General features: G+C 46.7%; 1 non-coding gene across 1 annotated transcript; it reads right to left on the reverse strand.

Annotated features, from left to right (window-relative positions):
• Positions 1 to 5,710: 5,710 nt before the first annotated feature.
• On the reverse strand, positions 5,711 to 5,841 carry LOC125347432. The gene has a single exon (XR_007210212.1). It is a non-coding gene; the product is annotated as a small nucleolar RNA SNORA9 (small nucleolar RNA).
• Between the last annotated feature and the right edge of the window lie 989 nt (positions 5,842 to 6,830).

The following is a 6,830-nucleotide window of genomic DNA, read 5'->3' on the forward strand; positions in this document are numbered from 1 at the left end:
CCCCTTTGTTTTCTGTGTTCTAGGCTTGTCTCGCTCAACATTATTTTTTCAAGTTCTGACCATTTCCCTGCGAATAACAATATTTCACCATTCCTAATCGCTATGTAGTATTCCATTGTGTATAAGTACCATATTTTTTTGATCCATTCGTCTGTGGAGGGACATCTGGGTTGTTTCCATATTTTGGCTATTGTGAATTGTACAGCGATAAACATGGAAGTACAAATGTCTTTTTGATATCTTGGGGTTTGCTGTTTAGGATAGATGCCTAGGAGGGGTATGGCTGGGTAGGGTAGGTCTATATTGAGCTTTCTGAGAAACTGGAGTTCTACCTTTTGAGCTATACCTCCACTTGTAGCTTTTTGCTCCTTGATTGGAGATGGGTCTCATGGACTTTCCTGCATGGGCTGGCTAGTTTAGAATCTTGATCTTCAGTCAAATGCTGGTGGCTCATGCCTGTAATCTGGCTACTTAGGAGGCTGAGATATGAAGATTGCCCTTCAAAGCTAGCCCAGGCAGGAAAGTCCATAAGACTCTTATCTCCAATTAACCACCAGAAAACTAGAAGTGGCGCTGTAGCTTAAGTGCTAGAGTGTTAGCCTTGAGCTGAAGAGCTCAGGGACAGCACCCAGGCTGAGTTCAAGCCCAACAAAAACAAACCCAAAAAAAAGCCCTTCATCTTCAGATCTCAATCTCCAGTTTAGCTAAGATTAAAGGTCTGGCCACAAGTGCCATCCCATCTAGATGAGTTTTGAGGTGTCTCCTGCATAGGCCCCGACTGCTGCCGCTGCCCTTAGTAGCAATGCCTGGTGCAGGCAGATTAGCCCTTTGCAGCTCCCTGGCTGAACTTCAATTTAGGATGCCTCCAAGTTTGTTTAACTTCACTTAAGGATATACTCAATCACTTGTAGTGGGGAGGGGAAGAGATTCCACCCTGCACATACAGGCTACTTCCATGAGCACTTCCTGAACTCAGAATAGAAGCCAGCTACATGCTGTCACACCACCAAGCCCAGGGAGGCCACTAAATGCTTGTTTTCTGGTACTAAGGAATTGCTATAATAGAAAACCCACTGAAGCTGGTTATCTCAGCTCTTGAGCAAGGGAAGATGCCCTGATTCCCGAGGCTGGGTTTAGTTTTTCAGTCTGTAAGACAGGGACAAAGAGGCTGGGAATGTGGCTTAGTGGTTGAGTGCTTGCCTAGCATGCACGAAGCCCTGGGTTTGATTCCTCAGCACCACATAAACAGAAAAAGCTGGAAGTGGCACTCTGGCTCAATTGGTAGTGTGCTAGCCTTGAGCAAAAAGCCAAGGACAGTGCTAGGGCCCTAAGTTTTAGCCCCAGGACTAGCAAAACAAGCAAAAAACAAGACAGGGACAGAGACTGGCTGGATCCTTCCGGGGGTTTTCCATCAAAACCACTGATTGCACCTTCACTGGCTCAACTTATCAGGCTTAGACCTAACTGCTACATTCTGGTAATGTTACCACTAAGCTGGATGAGTTAGCCTTGTGGCATGACCTGTGATGGACTGCCAATACTTCCTACAGAATGGGACACAGCAGGGATACCTCGGAGCATCCTGTTGGGCACTTGTTAGGCCAGCACTCCCAACATTTTTCCTTTGCTGTCAATTGTTCTTAGTCTTAAGATTTTCTTGAGACAGTCTCCCTACTGACCAAAATTTCAACCCTGTTCAGCTTCCCAAGTACTAGGATTATAGGCACATGACATTTGTGTCTAGTGTTATTTTGCTTCCTATCAGCATCTGTGAAATTGGCAAGCCCTTCACTAGAAAACATAAGGTCTGGGGTTGGGAATATAGCTTAGTGGTAGAGTGCTTGCCTAGCATGCATGAAGCCCTGGGTTCAATTCCCCAGCACCACATAAACAGAAAAGCCAGAAGTGCTAGCCTTGAGCAAAAAAGCCAGGGACAGTGCTCAGGTCCTGAGTCCAAGCCCCAGGACTGGCAAAAAACAAAACATAAGGTCTCACATTTGTGCCTGGGCAGACCTAGACTATGATCCCATTTACTTCTCCCATTCACTTTCTGCATAGTTGGGATGGTGGGCATGCTGCCACACCCAGTTTTGTAACACTTTGCTCAGGAGGGCCTTACACATGATCCTCTAGGTAGGTAATGTTTTCTGTGCAGTCTCTCCAGGATGCCATCACTTCCACTGCAGAATTTGAAGGGTAGTCTTGGCTCTATGGTGACCACCACCCATGGGGCAGGACTTCTCTACAATATTTGGTATAGGGAAGAAACAAGAGGCTGGAGCCAATGGTATTTAAAGCCACATTTATTAACTATCTTTTGTTTTTCATTCAGGAGATGCTGGAGGATTTGAGATACACTAGCCTGGATCAAGGAACCCGAAACTGGTGATTTCTCCTAGAATGCCAAGGAATCAGCCTGGATAATTAAGGTGCAAATTCTGTTTCACTTTCACTAAGTACTCATAGCTAGGCTTCATTTCTCTGTATCCATGTCCTCATCTGTAAAAAGGAGAACAAGGCATGCTGTGAAAAGTGATGCCACACACAATCAGAGCCGACATTAGTGCCAATTGTTTCGAAAGCTGGATCTTAGTCTCTAGCTCCAGACGGCACTCCCACAAAGTGAAGCCCTATGACCCACTTTTTACAACAGCCCACTGGCCCTGAGTGGGTTCAATCCAAACCACCAAGGCTGTAATGTTGCATCCCCACACTTAGTTATACTCAGGTTCTGTGAATCTAAACACAGTCCCTAAACAGACCTATGAGCTTATTAAAGACCTTTCTGGGCCTCCATTCCCTAACTTCAACATGGGAAGGCCAGAATAAGTTTTGTTTTTTTTTTAAATCTTTGCTTGATCAGGTGACTTGACTCACAAAAGGGAAGTGAAATCACTCACTAGAATGCCCTCCTTCACACTTACCCTACACAGACTCCATAGAATGGCCTATCAGACACTGCACAGCTGGGATGTGTGTGCTGCCCCACCCACTCAGGGCTTTTTAGCTCTGGCAACCTGGGCTTGCTGTTGCTGCAACACTGAAGAAGGGACGGCAGCCTTGACATACAGTAGAGCTCCTGGGAGAAGGGGGCTGTCAGGTGTGAGGTGTCACTCTGTGCAGCTAATGTGCCAGTTCATGGAGGCCAGTCAGAGCTGTTAGGGAGACTGCATTAGAGACAAAGATCAGTCAATAAGTCATAAACAAAAGCAGTGAAATAAATCCACCCTAGAGGAAAAGGGTAGCCAATTCCAACTCACCAGACAGTGATGACTGTCCACTTCAGAGGTTTCTTGATGCCAGGGCTGGGGTGTTTATCCACCACACCTGGACTGAAGAGTAAGTAGGCAACTAAGTAGGCAACTTTCCAAGTCACTTACCCCTTTCTACTCAAGAGCCTCCACACCAAATCAGTACACCAGGGTTCTCCCCCTCTGCTGGACTCTACCTACTCTCCCAGCTGTTACCTGTAAGTGATATAGGGCTGGAGAGGGATAGTCTCAGATCTCAACTCACCAGTTTCTAGCGGGGCAACCAGCACCTCATCTGCACTGCATCTAAAACTGCCTTATGGTGATGCCTCAAACATTAACCTAACTGAGCACACTGTTAACCTATTCAGGAAGCCGAGTTCTGAGTTCAAAGCCAGCCTGGGACTTGAAGTCGGGGCCTGGGCAGTGTCCCTGAGCTTCTTTTGTTCAAGGTTAGCACACTACCACTTGAGCCAGAGCACCACTTCCAGCTTTTTCTTTTTATGTGGCACTGAGGAATCAAACCCAGGACCTCATGCATGCTAGGCAAGCAATCTACCACTATGCCACATTCCCAGTCTCCCACGAGAATCTTATCTCCATTTAACCCACCAAAAAGTTGAAAGTGGAGTTGTGGCTCAAATGGTAGAAACTTTAAAGCACAAAAGCTCAGGAACAATTGTTGGTGGGAGTGCAAATTAGTACAACCACTTTGGAGAACAGTATGGAGGTTTCTCAAAAAGCTCAATATAGACCTACCCTATGACCCAGCCATACCACTCTTAGGCATCTATCCTAAACAGCAAAATCCAAGATATCAAAAAGGCATTTGTACTTCCATGTTTATCATGGCACAATTCACAATAGCCAAAATATGGAAACAACCCAGATGCCCCTCCACAGATGAATGGATCCAAAAAATATGGTACTTATACACAATGGAATACTACATAGCGATTAGGAATGGTGAAATACTGTTATTTGCAGGGAAATGGTCAGAACTCGAACAAATAATGTTGAGTGAGACAAGCCTAGAACACAGAAAACAAAGGGGCATGATCTCCCTGATATATGACTGTTAACAAAGGGAGACGGAGAGACAGTAGAGACCAAGTCTGTGAATACTGTATATGTTCTTGATACATTGTATATTGCATATATGTCAACCTGACCTAGACAAGGGATAGAAAAACAGGTCGTAAGATATCATAAGAAATGTACACACTGCCCTACTATGTAACTGCACCCTCTTTGCACAACACCTTGTAAAAAAATTTATGTCCAATTAATTAAAAAAAAAAAAAAAAAGCTCAGGAACAGTGCCCAGGCCCCGAGTTCAAGTCCCAGGACTGGCACACAAGAAAAAGTGAATTTCGGGGCTGGGAATATGGCCTAGTGGCAAGAGTGCTTGACTCATATACATGAAGCCCTGGGTTCGATTCCCCAGCACCACATATATAGAAAATGGCCAGAGGTGGCACTGTGGCTCAAGTGGCAGAGTGCTAGCCTTGAGTAAAAAGAAGCCAGGGACAGTGCTCAGGCACTGAGTTCAAGGCCCAGGACTGGCAAAAAAAAAAAAAAAGTGAATTTCATATTTTACCATTTTTTGGGTTGGCTGTGGGGCTTGAACTCTGGGGCTGGACACTCTCCCTGAGCTCTTCAGCTTAAGTCTAGTGCTCTACTACTTGAGCCAGAGTGCCACTTCCACTTTTCTGGTGGTTAACTGAAGATAGGAGTCTCAAAGACTTTTCTACCTGGGATGGCTTTGAACCATGATCTTCAGATCTCAGCCTCCTCAGTAGCTAAGGTTACAGGAGTGAGCCAGAGAAGCCTGGTGTCCCATTTGCTTTTCACATGTGCCAAGTGGCTACTTAAATAGGGAGTTTGGATCTGGCTGGTGCCATCTTGGCCACATGGTGGATGATAGGGTCTGTCATCTTGTCTTCTTTGGAAGAAGGTGAAGCCCTTGCCTCCCAGGTGATGGCTGTGTCTGAATGCCTAGAGGCAGGGGCTGAGACTTAGCTGACAGGTTACTAAAACTGTCAGTCCAATACCTGGTACTGGAAGTTTCCAGTGCTCCTGCCCCCTGACCTGATCCTTTTTAGGCCTGGACCAGCTCAGGCACCATACCACATGTCTCAGTGTTTCTGTCCTATCTTCTGGCTATTCTCTGATTACCATAACGTCCTACTTCAGCTCTCCATTGGAGCTGAATTGGTTTGTTGGTATTTTTTTTCCTTTCATCTCTGGCCTTTATGGCTCAGTTTCCTAACACTGTTAAGTGCATTTGTGGGCTGCCAGTCTTTGAGGCAAGAGTCCAGCAAACAGACAATCACCAGCCTTCTAATAAAGACTCCAAGATTCGACCTCTCAAAGTGTGGCTTGTTTTCTCACCTTATAACATTACAACATTAAAAATCTACACAATGATTACACACAAGATCTAGAAGGGAGCAAGCAACTGTTTGAAATTTCTATAACCTTGCTCTGGATGGAACAGGGCAAGGCCTCAAACCATCTCAAACTGTTCTGGCAAGCACTGTAGGAATGCAGGAGTCACAGCAGACCCAAGCACGCTGGAGGCTTGCAATCGACAGTAACTCCAATCCCCTCATCCCAAACACTGAAGCACTCTATCCACCCCTTGAGCAACAATCAGAGCACCTTCAAAGGCTGAGGGGAAACCGGGTACACAGTTCGAAGCCAGCCTAGGCAGTAGAGTCCATAAAAACTCTTTCCAAAGCAAGAAATAGAGCTGGGCTCTATGCGGAAAAAGCTATCCAGCCCTTATGTTCAAGCTCCAGAACTTGTACACAGGCAGGCAGGCAGGCAGGCAGGCAGGCAAACACACACATCAAGGGCTTCAGAGCTTGGTTCCTAGGGCTTATGACTACACCTCAGTAAAGTTCTAGTGTGCCGTTTCTTAAACCCATGATCACAGAAACAACACCACGCAATTACATAAAGACTGCCTTTTTTTTTTATCCCTAGCTGTTTTTCTCCACGTACTTTGCAGCTTGGAAAACACTTCCCGGCTAGGATTTAGATCAAGACACATCAATAGTTCAGAGAAGGGTAGGCCTGGCTCTAGAAAGGTGTACCTAAACCTTCACAATGTAATTTACCAGTTCGTGTTCCGGAAGAACTGCTGTGAATCAGCCATCCCACGTTGTGAGAACTTCAACCTGCTCACGGTACCTAAGAGGACAAAAGCAATTAGCTGCATTGCCCCCGCGGAGTTACCATCCAGTTGTAGCCCCTCAACCTCCTCGCCACCCAGCATGCCTTCAGGCAGGTTCCCCAAGAGGCTGCATGTCACGCTTCAAAAGTTCTGCCTCCGAGACCGCCAGGCAGCCTGGAACACGTCTCTTCCAAACGACCCGAGAGGTCCCCACCCCGTGCCACCCCGTGCCACCCCGTGCCTCCTAGGCCGGCACAGGGAGGTCCGGGCGCCCAGGTCCAGCGCGGTAACCCTCTGCAGCCCGGCTTTCCGCGCCATCCGCTACCGACCTCCGGCCCTAATGTCTCCTACCCGAGCTCAAACACAAGCACAGTAGCTACTGGGGACTTTGATGGCAG

The sequence above is a fragment of the Perognathus longimembris genome, chromosome 2 (genome assembly GCF_023159225.1).
Source record: "Perognathus longimembris pacificus isolate PPM17 chromosome 2, ASM2315922v1, whole genome shotgun sequence".
In the NCBI taxonomy this organism is placed as follows: Eukaryota; Metazoa; Chordata; class Mammalia; order Rodentia; family Heteromyidae; genus Perognathus; species Perognathus longimembris.